Source organism: Callospermophilus lateralis, chromosome 16 (genome assembly GCF_048772815.1).
Source record: "Callospermophilus lateralis isolate mCalLat2 chromosome 16, mCalLat2.hap1, whole genome shotgun sequence".
NCBI lineage: Eukaryota > Metazoa > Chordata > Mammalia > Rodentia > Sciuridae > Callospermophilus > Callospermophilus lateralis.
This window is the reverse complement of record NC_135320.1, coordinates 41,118,888-41,135,666: the sequence shown is the minus strand read 5'-3', so window position 1 is coordinate 41,135,666 and position 16,779 is coordinate 41,118,888. Positions and strand designations below refer to the sequence as shown.

Below are 16,779 nucleotides of genomic sequence, written 5' to 3'. Positions count from 1 at the left end.
TAGTTTGCTTTTCATTAAAGCCCATTTTTTTCTGTCTTATATTCTTGGGCATATTTTGTAAAATATAAATGGTCACAATAAACCCTGGGTGGAACATATGTTGAAACAAGGAGACAGGAGATATAAATAGATCAGTAATCTTCTCATAGAGCCTGAAAATCCTTTAACCTCAGGGGATTCTTGGTAAGTACTGCCTCTGCATAATGTGCGGGTAAAAATCTGGGATTCCTTCCTTAGGTGACTTTAATGAGACTTCCTGGAATTCTCAGGTACGATACACTATAGCTTAAATGCAGGTGGTTTTTATCATAATTAGACCAATTTTAGAAATGCCTTTGGAATTTATTTTATGGGAATAACATCACGTTGCATGGAACTGTTCATGTTTGGGGTTTCAGAGGCTCTCGATGCTATGCACAAAAGTCATGCTATGGTTCAAATAGTAAATTTGAGGAGGCACCTGTGTTTCAAGCCTCCTGCCTCCCAAAAGACTAATTAGAGAAGACCAGTGAGAGCTAGCCCTCTCCTGGGGCACATGACTGTCTGCAGAGAGGAGAGAAGGCAGTCCGTCTTAGAAAGTACAGTTTGCAGAGAGAGAAGGGATGCTTTGCTCCCAAGCAACCCAAAGAACCAGAGGGGCCAAGAAATCTTCCTAAGGCCTGGTGCTGCCCCCAGGAAAGGGAAACAAGGTCCTTTTCCCCTTAGATGTCTGCTTGGTCAGGGGCTTCTTGATTGTCCCACTCTCTGTAGCAGGGGAAAGCTAGCTGGACAACCTGGCATCTCAGAGGCTGCCAGGGAAGGAGGGTCAGGGCTGTTTGTGGTTTCTGGAAGACCAAGGGCAACAGATCCCTTGTGTCCTTGTCAGCCCAAGAGCTCTCTGCAAAGGAGAGGTGAGATTGAGAGCTATGAGTTTGCTGGGAATACCACAGCAAAGGGAGCAGAGGGATCCAGGCATCCGATGAAGGTCACATGAGGGTGCCAGCCGGGGAATGGTCGTGGAGGTGACCTTAGTTCACTTCAGAAGATGCAGCCCAAATGTAAAATGGAAAGGAGAGGCCAAATTCCTCATCCATAGACTAAATATGGCTGGGTCTCAGGTAAGGAAAGGGTGCATAGGAGAGAGGTGGGTATGGAGCCCAAAGGAGAACCTTCCACGGGAGAATTAGAAGCAAAGCCAAAGAAACATGGAGAGTGAATTGTCCTTAAATCTAAATCCCCATTGCTATGGACAAGCAGTTGAAGACTTTTGTAAGCCCTCTCTCCCCAGAGAGACAGTGTGGGTCTAACGCACCCTGGGTGAGGACGGAGGCATGAAAGAAGTAATGATCCCTGGACAAGGGAGATCTGAACAGCCCCTCTTGGGAATTTACATCTGAGCTGGGACAGAGGTGGACATTTTTCATAATCACATAAGTAAATGTAAACATTTCTGAGATATGTACTTAAAAGAGGCATAAAAGATATAACAGGCTCCACGTGGGAAATCACTAGATAACAAGAATGCTGATAAAGCAACAGTGATACTTCTCTGTACCCCTGGACCCAGCTCCTCTGTGGGGCACACTCTGATCAGCCCACAAATGGTCTCTCCTCTCTGGATTTCTCTTGCCAACATGTGTTCGGACCACACAATTTTTCTCTCTAATACCTTCATGTACATTGTTTACGATGTCGCTCGGGCAAAGGCTTCAACTTATGTGCCTTTTGCTTTTTTTTTTTTTTTTTTAATATCCCATTATTTGGGGGAAGATACTAGTATGTGCTAGTATCTTACTATGTGCTTAATAAATCCTTATTATTGATTATACTTGTCATCTGATTTCCACTGGTAACTTCTCTATAGACACCATTTTGATAGGGGAAGTAGAATCTGATTCCTATTGTGAATTCCTGGTTCATTCAGTTCAGGGTTTGGCACCAAGTAAATACTTATGTTGAGGGGCCTGGAAAGGTTCTAACGGCTCCATAAACATCTACTTCATTCTTTGAGAATGACTAAGGCATGTGAGGAGAAGAGTTGACTAGGTGGTCCTGATAGTTAGCAGCAGTTTCTAATCACACTAGACATACAAAACTGTTCACTGATGGGAGTGGTAGCTCTGGTCAAGGACACTAGCGAAGGCTTCATGGAGGAATTTAAAAAAAAAACACACACAAAACAGTAACAATTGGAGGTATAAAGAAAAGGTAGATAGAGACAAAGAGCAGAACTCTTGGTGTGGGAAGCGAGCCAGTCTGGAGATTTGATGAATGACAGGTGGTAGTAAAGAGAAAGGAAGGAAGGTGAGCAGGTAATAGATGGATAAGGACTTTACAATCCGAGATTTTATACTTACATTTGAACGTGATTCCTTTGGAATCTGAGAAAACACACAAAGGGACTCAGGAAACAGAGAAACAGTTTACTAACTTGGGAAACTAAGTAAACAAGGTAAAATGTGTGTGTAGGGGGGCACACAGGAATTCACTTAATTCGATAAAACTAGCATTGTAGTAGGTGATTCAAGTGGAGAGGATCTCCTGAAAACATTCTAATCATGATAAAAAGCAACTATAGATCAATAGAGATTGTTCTGTGGGTCAGTATAGTCCGAGGAATTATAAACATTCTAATTTGGCCCTCACACTCACTGTTCTTGGAGGAAACAAAGCAACCAGAGGTAAAAGCCTAGAGAGGGGGTCAGAGGCCAGGTTTAAGGGCAGCTCTTGGAAATGTGATCCACATGTTCAACGAAAAGGATGTAAGAACGGATATGCAAACTTGGCAAAACTCTCAGATTTCCTCCCATCTGATAAAACCCTTAGTAATCTTAATTATAGTACAGATGACGAGAAGGAATAATTTAAAATGGACAGTTTTACACACAGACTAAAGTGCTGTGCTCGGGGAAGGTCCTGATTTATTTAAAAGTTATTAATAGGAAATGAAGCATGTTGGATCAACCTGCAATTCCCCGTTACTTAGGAGGCTGAGGCAGGAGGATTTCAAGTTCAAGGTTAGCTTGAGAAACTTAGAGAGACCCTCTCTTAAAATTAAAAAATAAAAGGTCTGGAGACATAATTAGTGGAAAAGTGCCCCAGGGTTCAATCCCAGTATTGAAAAAAATCATATATATATGTACATATGTATGTACATATATATACATATCCCTCTTCAAAGGGATATATAGATGTAGATATAGATATAGATACACACACACATACACACACACACACACACACACACACACAAATATTTTACCAGAGAATGAAGAGGGCAAAAACAGTAAGAAAATACCAGGTGAAAGTGGCTTTATGCCTTTGAAGAGGGTTATTTTAATAGAATTTATACAGCACAGCTAACTTACCTTTGCTCCTTTATAATGTCCATTTAAAAATTTTTTTTTAGTTGTAGATGGACACAATATCTTTATTTATTTATTTTTATGTGGTGCTGAGGATCAAACCCAGGGCCTCAAACATGCAAGGCAAGTGCTCTACCACTGAGCTATAACCCAAGCCCTAAATTGTCCATATTTTGATACTGGGGATTGAACCCAGGGGAGCTTTACTACTGAGCTATATTCCCAGCCCTTTTTATTGTTTTATTTTGAGACAGGGTCTTGTCATGTTACTGAGAGTCTCACAAAGTTGCTGAGGCTGGTCTTGAATTTAAGAACCTCCTGCCTCAGCCTTCCAATTTGCTGGGATTACAGGTGTGCACCATCTATTTCAGACGATGGGGAAGGTGTCTTTTTAAAGAACTGCTCTCAAACAAACTTGGTCAGCACTAGAACAGTCCCAGATGTGGTTTTTTGGACCAATTTTTTCCCTAAATTCTGAGTGTATGGGAGTAACATATGTGTGTGTAGATAAATGTATTTGTTTAAGATAATAATATGTATTAATGTCTCCTGGTCTTCTCTGTGATGTGAAAATCTCCCTCTGCCTTTCTCTTATGAAGAGACATAGGATGGCCTTCAGCATCCACACAGATCAACCAGGAACATCCCCTCACCTCAAGATCCTTCATTTAATCACACCTGCAAAGACCCTTTCTCCTGAACCATGGTGTTTGTGTGTGTGTGTGTGTGTGTGTGTGTGTGTGTGTGTGTGTGTGTTTAAGTAATCTTTTGCCATTCAGTTTGAAGAGATCCACTTCCTAGAAGTAGAAAAGAGCAACCCCCAGCTGTCATACCGTCTGGTGACTGCTGACCGTCTGGGTGCCTCAGTCCATCACCTTGGGCTTGTCCCTCATCCCTCTTGCTGTGCTGTCAGCATCTGTTTGGTGACCTGAAGCCATAACTCTCATTGCTAACTCTTAGATCAGCAACCAAACCAGAAAACATCAGCTTGCAAATTTCAAACTCCACAGCAGCCCAGAGCCCCGCCCCAAAGGTCCTTTAATGTTATGAGTGGATTTCTGTGGGTGCTGGACTCTTGACCTCTGAGACTTTCTACTGCCGGAAAGTCTGCAGAGACAGGATTTCAGGAATCTTCCCCAAGGAGAAGCCAGCTCTCCTTCTTTGGTAAACAATTGTTCTTATCTTCTGCCGTGGATGGCTATTTACCAAGCAGGATTTTCACTAACCTCACTCAGAGGAAACAGGAGTTCATCTGCCAGAACCTATGAAAATAAACTTTGTCAATATTGCAAAATTCAATATGTGAACTCCGTAGCCTGGTCTTGGGATTATTATGATGATGAAAGACTCAACCTCCATTGAAGTCAATTGTGGAGTGAGTTCCATCATAAACATGCTCAGTCCAAAGTAAAGTTCAGGTAATAGAAGGGCTGGACTGCATTTGACATATCTATCTATAGAGAGCCCAGATGCACTCAGCTTCTGGAAGCTCCAAAGACTAAGTCTAACTAAGATTACTCCCTTCTAGCAATGTGTATCTCACACGAATGGCCTGAAATGATGCTATATCAACATACAACTGTGGCATTGAAAGTTTATATATTGAAAAATATCTATACAGTGGGTATTTGCACGTGAATAATTTTAACAAGATGATAGATTTCTTAGGCTAATTTTTTTTTTTTTTTAATCAGAGTACACAGATTTTATTTTGGCTTGCTCACATAGTCTCCAGTTTAGTTCATCATTTCAAACTAAACACCATTTACTTTGCTATTTGGCAAAATATGGTAGCGTATGCTCTGGATTGAAAGTAAAGTCACTTGTTTTATTGTCTCACCTTTAGAGAGTAATTCCCAACTCCAGAAAATTCACAAACTTTCGTTCTTTTTTTTTTTTTCCTGCAAATGGGAAAAATCATGGCTACATCAAGTGCATAGAATTATTTGAAAGAAAAGAGCAATTTTGTTCTGAAAAGAGCAAGGATTTGATTCAAGATATTACTGTTTTTCAAACTACAGTATTCTAAATAAAAGATAATGAAATAATATATTTTCACTGTATGGATAAGGAAATGTCCACCTATGGGAGAAAACATATGGAAAATTTTATAGTCTTCAAAATAATTTAACAATACTTTTTCCAAGAACTTCTAACCTCATGTTAGGAAAAATTAATAAGCAAAAGGAATTTATTTGCTTTTGAAAGTAAAACACTTTTGGTTGGTCCATTTTTCTCCTCCTAATCCCATGTTAAGTAAAAGGATCAAGAGTCTTTATTGCTCCCTAGTCTCTGCTCCCTCCCCTCCACATTCAATTTCATCTCTTTCCCCTTCATTCTACACTGACAAGTTATTTGTATTTCAGAGGAGAGTTTAAGAACTTGATTCTGGGGTAGTGTCTGAACTTACCCTTCTTAATTAGAGGCCCTCAGGACATCTCCTAATCTCCCTTTTTTTTTTTTTTTTCTGTGTTCTGCTCTATAGAGAGAAACAGAAGTGAATAACCCTATAGGGTTGAAGTGTGGATTAGTGTTTGATTCATTGAAAGCTCTCAATAAATCTTAGCTGGTAATATTATTTTCTTTTAATATATGACAGATTTTCTTGCATTAGACCAATTTGTATTTGTCTTCTCTTTCCTATTAAATTTTGAGCTCCTGAAGATGGATTCTTTTTTTATATCTCTTTTTAAAATATTCTCTTTTATATCTCTCCCAAGTATCTAGCACAGTGCATTGTGCATGGTAGATACCTAATAAGAATTTAAGGAATCAAATTATCTCAGGCTTTTGACATATCTGTGAACATAATCCTATGAGGTGTTAAATAAATATTATATGAGGCCATTGTTTTAGACTCTGCTCCTGGACTGGGCCCCAGGCTAAAAGTCAAAATGGAGTCACTCACTCATGCTAAGTTGTCACCAGCCTGAAACTAAGGTTATTGATCTGAGTTTTGAGAAAACAAGATTAGAGGAATAACAGCCAAATTTCCCAGACAGGACAGTTTCAATTGGCATGATAATAACAGTCCCTCTGCTTTCATCCTCACTCAGAAGTAACTGTAATGTTAACCAGTCAGTTATTTTTCAATAGTTCTGTCTCCTTTGAAACGACCAATGTGTCTTTTGTTCTTTTGTTTCTGCCTTCTTACCCTTTCTCTCTAAAACAAACTCACTCAGTCCATTAGAACACTTGGTCTATTTTGTGGAATGAAATGTTGCCTGATACTCCAATTGAAAATAAAGCCCATTAAGATTTTTAAATGGTTGTGATTTTGTCCTTCACCAGAGATTTCAAAGTACTAATCAGACATTCGGTATATTGCAAAAAGCTGTTGAAACATTATCTTACAGATCACACTTGAATAATTTCTTCCCTCTTGTTTGCAGGCTCAACCCTAATCCTGGCTCAACCTTAATCACTTCTCTGGTATTTAGGTTCTGGTTTCCAGACACAGCCCATGAGCTCAGCAATCTTGCCCATCCCACTGACAACAGAGCTGATCTCCCCTTGGGGCTTACACTGGGCCCTGTCTTCCTATGTTCTTCACACATTTATGAAATACTCCAAACCATCCTTCTGCTTTGATTCATATAGATGAACAATTATAACGTCTCAACTTTCTGAGAACCTTGTTTCTGCCCAAAGTTCAGGGGGAAGTACAAAGTTTAAATCCGATGAGTCCCATTCTATGTATCAACATAAGCAAGGAATAATAATGCTGTTAAACAAGATTGAAAGTTCTCTTAGCTTCCCATTTTAAATAGTAACCTTTGCTTAAAAACTTTATTTTTTAAATGTTCTCCTCTGGAAACATCTAACTGAAAACTTGGAACAGCTGGAGCAGTTGAGGCAGATCATGTGTTATAACAATGGATTTTCTGAGAGACCCTTGGGTCTAAGAACTATAAATTCCCTTATTTTAAGATCAAGCTAAGTCTGGTTCTGAGTTTTATTTCCTCAGGGTACTAAGAAATTCAAACTCAGTCAAATTGTAGGAAATTCCTTCCCCTTCATGTGGCTCACATAAGACTCTTGAAAGTGGGAGGGTGTTTCCATAATTAAGGATGTTAGGAGATAGGCACTAGTGATCATGGTCAAAGTCCTTCCTGTCTCAGTCTTGTGGGTGGCCCACATTGGCCTCTGTGCACTAAGCAAAGGCTTCTGAGCCTTTCAGAGTTGACTCCACTTTCTGCCTGAATTCAGCCTTCATTGCTTTCCTGTGGACTCCTGTTAGAGCTCAGCATTTCTACCTGTCCAGACTCCAGACCTTTCTCACTCTTGAAAACCCCTTCTCCCACCTGTTCCCTTTCCCGAATTCATCCTCTTGCCTTGGTCCTAGAGGTTTGCTCCAAGATATCTGCCAGGTCCCCCCCAAAAACCCTGCTCTTTCCCCAGGAAGTAAGAGAAGGCTCCATTACAAAACTACTTGGATCAAAATATTACAGAGAACAACAACAACAAAAAAAATGTTTCCAGTCTGTGCTGAGCCTTACACAGTAGGAAGAATAGGATAGGATGTAACATCTTTATCAGCTGTCCTGTAGCACAATTCATGAACGTCCCTAACCTCAGCACACCTTCTCTTACTGGACAAACTGGGAAATATGGACAGGAATGCTGTCTCAAGGGGACAGCTGGAAAGGATGGGCAGAAGCCAGGCTTATGCTGATGTGCTTCCGAGAAGCTGATAGCATTTTGCTTTTGGGAGGACAATGGAAACCTCTGAGAGGCTGTGGCCAATAACTGAGTTCTCAAACAGAAAGTATGTGCTTCCTTCATTCAGTGTGTCTGAAAACATGCAGGAAGACTTGATGCTAGTCTCTCTTTACTTTTGTGTGTATGTATGTAATTATGTGTAATGTATGTAATTTAACTGACACATTGAATTATTTGTCTACTTTGTATTGCTGAGAACCAAAAAAATCCCATAAATAGATAACCGGCCTCTTGAATGGAAAGAACAGTTCCCCTTAATGGACTGACTTTGTTGACAGTGTTTTCAGAGCAAAGATCTTATATACAATATAACTTCACTATTTTGTCTAGTGTTCAGGAATTTCTATAAATGAAACCAGAGATTTTCTAAACATACATAATTAAATTAGTTTTTTCATTTTTTAAAAATTTTAGTTTTTAATTTATTCTAATGAGTTGTACATGACAGTAGAATGCATTTTGACACATTGTGCATCAGTTTTAATTTTGATTAACAGTAATGCATTTGACAAAGGAGCACCAAACTTCAGGTTCTTAAATTTTTTTTTCTTTAAAAAAGAAAGTATATATAATGACAGATATTAAGCATATTTATCATTAGAAACTGAAAATTTGCCAATGTATTAAATGTCTCACCCTAATGTAAATATTACTGGGGATTTGAGTTAATTCAGTTAATTAATGGAAATAAAATAGAGGCTTCTAGATTTTTCATTAGGAATGGAAACCCATTTTTAGTCCCTTGCTGGTAGAAATGTTAAAAGCTTTGACTTCAAATCATCAAAGAAATTTTCCAAGAAATTCCTCTTCCAAACTTTTGTCAAAGTCATTTTAGTTATATTTAAACTAAAGATAATTCAACCAAAATGTATTTATGAATACCACCATTAATAATATTAATAACATGCTTAAAGTCATTATAGTAGTAACATGAGAAAAAAAAAGAGAGAGAGAATCTTTTTTGTAGATGGAAACAACACAATGCCTTTATTTATTTATTTTTTTATTGTGATGCTGAGAATCGTACCCAGGTTGCGCCTGAGCTACTCGAACTGTCAACTGCTGAGCCACAATCCCAGCCCACAAGAATATAATTTTGTGTATGAAATAAGCTTAGCATGTGCCAAAGAGGAATCAAGTAATTTTTTCATCCAAATTACATTTGCTTCTTAAAATTTAATTGTCCCTAATATTTGAACATATTTATGCTTTTAGAGAATTTTTATTTTGTGATTTATCTCAGAGCAGATTTTTCAATCTAACTATTTTATATCATGGCTGAAAAACTTAGGAAATTTTAAAAGTCAAAAATATTTACATACTTTTCATTGGAAACTTTTCCCTAGAGATTGTTCCCCTCTTCTCTGTTTAGTAAAGGGTCTTCAATTGTGTGAACCATAGAATACAATCTATTTACAACTTATTTTGCTCGTTGCTAAAAGAGGAATCTAGAAACAGTAAAATAAGCCTATGAATCTGCTGAGATAACATTTATTTTCTTAGAGTTTCACTGAAGAACAATTTAGACTGAAAAAAGGTATTCTTTATGCTACATATTGTTAAAAATAAAATGGTGATTGGACACCCAAACAGAAACCTGAACGGAATAAGAGTGTCAGACACTAAATTGAAAATCAGATAAATCTTTTGTCTTAGTGATAGGGGACAGACAAACGAGAGTGGTGGGAATATGAAGTTAAGGGAATAATTTTATAAAATGGGGCCATTGTGCTGACCCCCACAGGCTTTCTTTTCCAAGAAGCAATTTACCTGCAGCCCTGCCTGGCTTAAGTGGACAGGATATGTCACATTGCTCAGCCAACTACCTGTTATCTGCAGGAGAAATGCAGGCCTGAAATAATGTTGGTAAGAGGAACCCAAGTTACCCTGAAGGGGAAGACTTTTGTGTGAACCTTTTCACAGACCAGATCCCAGAATCCAGGGAGAAAAGGATAACTATAAAATCTACACAAACAGGTTCTAATTAGAACCAGTCAGCATGGGCCAAAGTAACCTGGAATGGTCATGGCCCTGGGGACTTGAAAATCTGATGTCATCTGCTGTCAGTCAAAAGTCAAGGGGTGGACCTGGGTGGGACTCTCTGGAAAATTCCCTGGGACACCAATAAAACTGGAGTGCAGGAGAGGCACGCTGTCCCTCTTCTCTCTGAGAGGACCCACTCTTTCCCCCGAGAGTGTCCCTTTTCTCTTTTCCTATCCATTCAATAAACTCCAAGAGACAAGTCTGAAATCTTTCTAACTTGATGACAAGAATTGGGGCTTCGTGTTGCCTCAGTTTCTTAGAAAGTTCCAGCTCTGTAACATTGGAAAAATGTTTATTTATATTCTGTGTAAATTGCTTATTTATATTCTATGTAAATTTCTTTTTTTCCCCTTCTATTATTTCCAAAAAGTCTGCAGACTCCTTGAAATGAGGACTTTAGCTCACTTTATGTAATCACAAAATAATTAACATGGAGTGAGCATGTAATTCATGCTTAATAATTATTGTTGATTCATGGTTTTAATGCCGTAAGCCTATATTTCCCTATCTTCTGTTGAGAATTAGGCTTTCTAGAAGGAATCTCACAAGGTAATAGCTCATAAACAAATACCTTTGAAAATTTATCTAGTATATTCTTTTATTGGGAATTTATAGTTTCTTTGACTATATTAAATTAGGGCTGAAAAGTCCCATGTTTAAAAAGTTAGCTTTGTTTAACCTGATGTTTCCCAAACTAATTTTTATTATAAAACCATGATTTTGTATAACAATTCAACCTGCCATGGGGCTATTGGGAAATCTAGTAAAATAAATAACTAAGGGCTTCCAGCTTCTAAACCAAGTCGGCAGTGCAACACCCCAGACTGTGATTCTGACTTGATCAAAATTTAAAAGTAATTCATGCAAATGCTGAGACTTAGAATTAAAACAGAATTTTGTAGTTATTCCTGTTTACTGTTCTAGCTCAAAGAATGTAATTAAGACCTATAGTACACTTGGAAGATTTCTAAAAGAAAATACTTATAGTAACTAAATCTACTAATGTACCTAAAGGCCAAGATGTATTTCTTTATCTAATGCATTTAGTCAAAATTATACAACCTATTTTGGGGATATTTGAGGGAATACCTCCATTGAAATATCTCTTTGCTTTCGCCTCCCAGTCCAAAAATGAAATCGTAGTTCTCTGCTCATCAGTATCATTACAGTTCCCAGATGATTCCGTTCCTTTTGGACCATGTCAGGCCTTAGCTGGTCAGTTTGTCTATCATTCCTTATCCAACATTCCCTATTCCTTTTTCTATTCGTCTGGCATGGAAATTTTTGAGTGTGTGCATTTTTTTACCTTCTTCTCAGATATAATTAAATTTGCTTAGAATAGGTAATTCTGTGATGTAATTAGGGTCACCTAATGTTTTACAAACATCATCCCAAGCATATTGAGTTTAGAGCAAGGTATAATTTGAGGTATTAGCCAACACTTAGACACATCTGAGGTCAAGGGCTCCTACAGGCACTCCAGTGCTCTCTGACACACATGAGCTAACTGGACCAGTCCTCAGCCCAGTGTCCTCGCCCGCCTCCCCACCAGGTGTCCCCGAATAACCCTATGCTTATAAAACTTATGTTTCCAGTCAAGAGATAGCACATATACCTGTAACTAATTTTTGAAATTATTAAACAACATTGGTCATACAGAATTTTTTTTTAAATCACTATAGTGAGCAGACTTTTGAAAATATGACAGGTTTAAGAATTTTTACAGGAAAATAGGAAGTGAGCTTTCAAATTGAGGCGATCTCATCAAATCTAGAATAAATGCTTTCTGTAAACTAACCATGTTGCCTTGTATTTGTTAGCTGTTTCACTGAATCCGAAGCAGTGACTCTAAATAACCACAGCATTTTGCCAGTGATATTTACAAGGACCAAACATAAAAAAACACAGATGAACCTTTGAAAAAGGTTTAGATTCAAGTTTAGCCTCTACCAGTTACTAGTTATGGACTTTTGTCTCTCCAAAAGTAAGTTTCTTCATCTCTAAAAAGGAAGTAACCCTTTCTCTCTCACACATACACACACAAAACCACAGGATAGATATTTAAGAGCACTTTGTAATAGTAAAAAGAAACTGATTATTACCTGGATGGAATGTTTCTTAGGCTAACAGGCATTGCTAGGTTTTTGTTTCACTTTTTAAGTCAAGGGTCAAAAAAGCCATTTTAATTCCACAAACTCCTGGAAACAAATTGAGGCCTCTGTATGAGCCTAGTTTAGAACTGCCTATTCAGTTTGGGGCAGGCATGGGCTGTATTTCGGCCCCTTGGTGGGGGAAATAGAGTCTGAGGGAGGTGTAACCATCGATCTTCATTCTTTTTTTACATCAAAGAGAAAATGAACTACTAAGCAGAACTACTAGGTCACCTACTTTCTCCAGAACCCTGCATGCCACTCCTCTTCTGGATGCTAGCTCCTGTGGCCTCAGGGTTTATGGCTATGCATCTCTCTTTGACTTCATCATTGCTTAATCTGGCTACACCAGAGACTCACCATAAACCACAAAAACCTGTTTGACAACTATCTTGGTTTTTACCCAAAATCTCTTTGTTAAATCAGTATTTTATATGGATTTTGTGTACAGTACATACCAACAGGGGAACAAAGTCCTTTCTGCAACCACAATTTTTGCCCATGGCTTCAGGGTGATTAATACCGATTTAACTTCTGGAACTTAAACTTGGGTCAGTATAGCCCTTAGATTATTGTCCCAGTTATGAAATATTTTCATATCCACTATCATCCCTTGATTTTTCTCAGGAAGAGTGGGAAGCAATCACTCTACTTGAAAGACCTGGAACAGAGAACAGCCAAGACTTGCTTAAGATTTCACAAGGACTGAAAGAAGACTGGGATGGGGAAGAAAAAAAAATTCTGGAAATTTCCACCAAACTTCATTACTTGGGAAGGAGAATGAAATGTTCTTAGAAAAGACATAGGTCCAAATGTGGAGCAAGATGAGGAAACTTGTGTATTGGGAAGGCGACCAAGGCTCTGTTCCTGCCTCAGCTCAGTGACACCCACAGCAATGTGGCTCTTCCAAACCACAATGACACCCTGCGTGGGTTCATCAAGGAGAGCTGCTATTGTTTCTCTCCTTAAGGCCTTGAAGCAGCACAGCACAAGGATTAGGAGTACCGACTTTAATGTCACAGTGTCCTGTCCTAGCTTTGCCCCCTCTTGGGAAACTCACCTAAGTCTGTGTTTCCATAAAGTCGAGGCAATGATATCTCAATTATTTTATTACATTATTATTTGTTATTAGATTGCTGAAGAGAATAAATGAAATGATGACCTTAAAAATGGACACAGGGTTTCATGAGGAACAAGGAAAAAATGGAAGATGGGACAGAAGGAATTTATAAGGTACTACATGGGTGGTTTGGACTCGAAAGGCCACATCCTCTAGCTGAATACAGTTCACAGAGGTCCTTTGCTTGGTTGATGGGGAAGTATCTAAGATATAAAAACCACTTATCTGAGGCATATGAAGCAGGGCTAGGAGTGCCCTGAATATGGTTTAAAGGTGGACTTGTTTTTGTTGGGGCTTCATTCCTTCTCATGAGCTTGGAGGTAGAGTGGGTCACTCTAAATCCTGTCCCCTCAACATAGGTGAGGTACCAGGACTGTGGAGAAGAGGAGTGAGTGAGTGCTGGGTGGGGAGAGAGTGGGGAACTGATGTCCAGTTGGTTATTTTGTTCATTTCGTTGCATTGACATTCTTTATTGCCTTTGTTTCATAGGACCAGGAAACACTGCTAAAGCCAGAGGTAAATACAGCTGAGGGTGTGATGAGAAACAGTGTGACTGGGAAAATGTTTTTTATGAATATTTTTTCTCAAAGTTAATTCAAGAATAAAAGTCTGTCTTGGTTGGGGAGGAAGAGAGGGGGAAAAAACAAAGATTTGCTGTTTTCCCGTATAGTGATGCCTGAATCTTACATTCCATCCAAGAATTGTTTGAAACATGTGGGAGTCCTCTCGCTTGTGAATTAAGGTTTGGTAGTTCAGAAATTAAGTGCTTCCTCCTGGACTAGACTGCAGAGGTTAATCACTTCTCCTACATACATTTTAGAGTACTTAGGGGCTTAAGCCTCTCCAAAGTTCAGGGAGCAATAATGTTGCAATGTCCACCCAGACCCTTCCAGAACTCCCAAGAAGAGAGCAACAGACACTGAAATGTCTGCAAAGTATAGCCTCTGGTACCAGGGAAGACTTGCCTTGTAAGTCTCAGAAAAGGGGGAAAGAGTCAAGGGTCCCCCATATTTATTTATTACATTTATTATAGTTGAAGAAAGTAAGGCACATGGCAAGGGAATAGGGCTACATGGCAAGAGCACTCCATAGCCAGGCACGGTCCTGCACACCTAAAATCCCAGACATTCTGTAGGCTGAAACAGGAGGATTGCAAGTTTGAGGCTAGACTGGCAAGTTAGCAAGAACCTGTCTAAAAAAAAAAGAAAAAAAAATTTAAAGACTGATAATGTAGCTCAGTGGCAATGTGTTCCTGGGTTCAAAATCCAGTAATGATGGGGCCAGGGGGTGGGGAGCTCCATTTCATTACCTCACTTTTGACTTCATTTGAACCAGACCCCTTATTATTGCCTAGGAAAGGAAGTAGGGTCTAGATTCACATGAAAAGAACCTAGAGGCTATGGTTTATGGATCCCATATTTGGTCAGCAGCCAGCAGGGCATTTCCCAGGACACTAGTTTCCAAGGTCATAAAACATCAGTGAGAGTGCAACAGGATGGAGAGAATTCCTTTGGGGGGCGGGAGTACTAAGTACTAAAAGGAATATTTTGATAAACTGCTTTCATAGATAGAATTTGGGGGTAAGACTCCAAAAGGGAATGCTCAAAGAAAAAGATAAAGTGGCTAACCTGGTGGTTTCCAAGGAGAAAGGCCTTTGCAAGCCAAGTTTGTGTTTGGTTGAGAAAAGTCTGCAAGTTTGCAGTCAGAGCAACATGGTCAAGACTTTAGAGAGCCGCCCCTTCCACTACAGGCCAGAAGTACCTTGGCACGTGATTGCTGAGGGCAGCTGAGGCTTGGCCAACACTGCCTTCATCTGGAGCAGGCTCAAGGCACAGCTGACCTGAAGGGAGAGAGGGCAGGCCCCAGCCCACGTGGTACACAAAAAGTGGAAGAGTTGGGTCCTGCAGATGTTGACCCCTTCCTAATGTCTGCCTTTATCTTCCTAGAGCAGCAAATAGCACCAATGCAAGTTACTAAAGGACAAATTGGCAGAATTCTTATTCTAATCACTGTGCAGGCTCTCAGGTAGGCACGGGAGAGGCCTCCCTCTGTGTATCCCATCCAGCCTCAGTGTGTGAGGAGGGCAGGGAGAGATGTGTCTTTATATGATTTTATGGCTATTTATTCTCTTTCCCTCTTCTGGGGCAGAATTCTAGCATTCTCCCTCCTTTCAGAGCTCAAGATAGAATAGAAAGGGCACACCATAGGAACTGGTTCTCTATTTGCCAATAATAATGTTCATGCAATCCTCGTATCCATTTGGCCTAGATGGAAACTTGGGCGATTTCATTCCACTGTGGTCCAGTGGCCTCTTACCTAGCTGGCTTCTCAGACTCCCCTCACCAAGTGCCTTGTGCTGACCTGGAGCCTCCCCAAGCCTCCTGCCCAGGGGGGCCCAAGGCCAGGAGCACCAGGGTATGCTTACAGGGCTCAGCCCCACCACAGAGAATAATGAGTGTTTATCTGACGAGGCCTGTGTAGGACTTCAAAACCTAAATAGCTTTAAAAAAACTTTGTTCTTATAATAAATGCTTCATTTTTAATCCTTTGGCTAATAAAAAAAAGACAAGGTGCTCAATTAGTTCTGGTTTTTGCCCCAGCAAACTCAAGAGAAGGTAGGTAGCCATAGTAATGAGTTTTTAGTCACTGCAGCTAGACAGGTCAGCCAATCAAATTATTTTTAATCTAAGCTTTCTTTTCATACTCATTACCTTTCACTTCACTTTTGGTTTATTTGTACATTTAAGAACATCCCTTCCATATCTTCATTCAAATCAGTGGAGGAACTGTTAAGGAGAATAGGAATCCGTGCCAGGATTTCCTGCTGGCTTTCCATCCAACCATTAATCAGTTACTGTGGAAACTTTCTAATTGTAGTGATACACATGAAATTTAAAATCTTGTAGATAGATATTATGAAAGATTTTAGGAATTTACTTTCAAATATCAAGGAACTATGTTTGTAACATGCTTTGTTTTGCACATTGAAAAAGTATTATTTATTATTAAGGCACCCATTTGCATTTCCTACATTCTCATAAACTGTACTGAAGAATTCATTCTAGCATTTTTTCACAACCCAAACTAACTTTTAAGAACTTAGCACATCTTCTAGAGTCCTTAGTCATTTATTTTATTTTATTTTTCTTTATGACACTGGGAATTGAACCCAGGAGTACTTTACCACTGAGTTATATCCTCAGCCTTTTTTATTTTTTTGAGATAGGATCTTACTAAGTTGCCCAGACTGCCCTTGAACTTGCTATCCTCCTACCTCAGCTTCTGATATCATTGGGATTACAGGCAAGGACAACCATGTCTGGCTTGAATTCATTTCACTTTAGAAATTAATTTTCATTTTCAAAGGATATTGTTAATTTAAAAAGAAAAGAAAAAAATT

General features: G+C 39.1%; 1 protein-coding gene across 2 annotated transcripts in view; it reads left to right on the top strand.

Moving 5' to 3' along the window:
* The first annotated feature begins 218 nt into the window (after positions 1-218).
* Positions 219-16,779, top strand: part of Fabp12 (fatty acid binding protein 12) — a 52,703-nt gene continuing 36,142 nt past the window's right edge. Inside the window, exon 1 of one of the 2 annotated variants that reach the window (XM_076836002.1) lies at positions 219-269. The gene's annotated coding sequence lies outside the window, so the exon portion shown is untranslated. Of the gene's footprint in view, positions 270-15,331; positions 15,405-16,779 lie in introns of those variants that run through there. The other variant, XM_076836003.1, reaches the window with a different exon arrangement.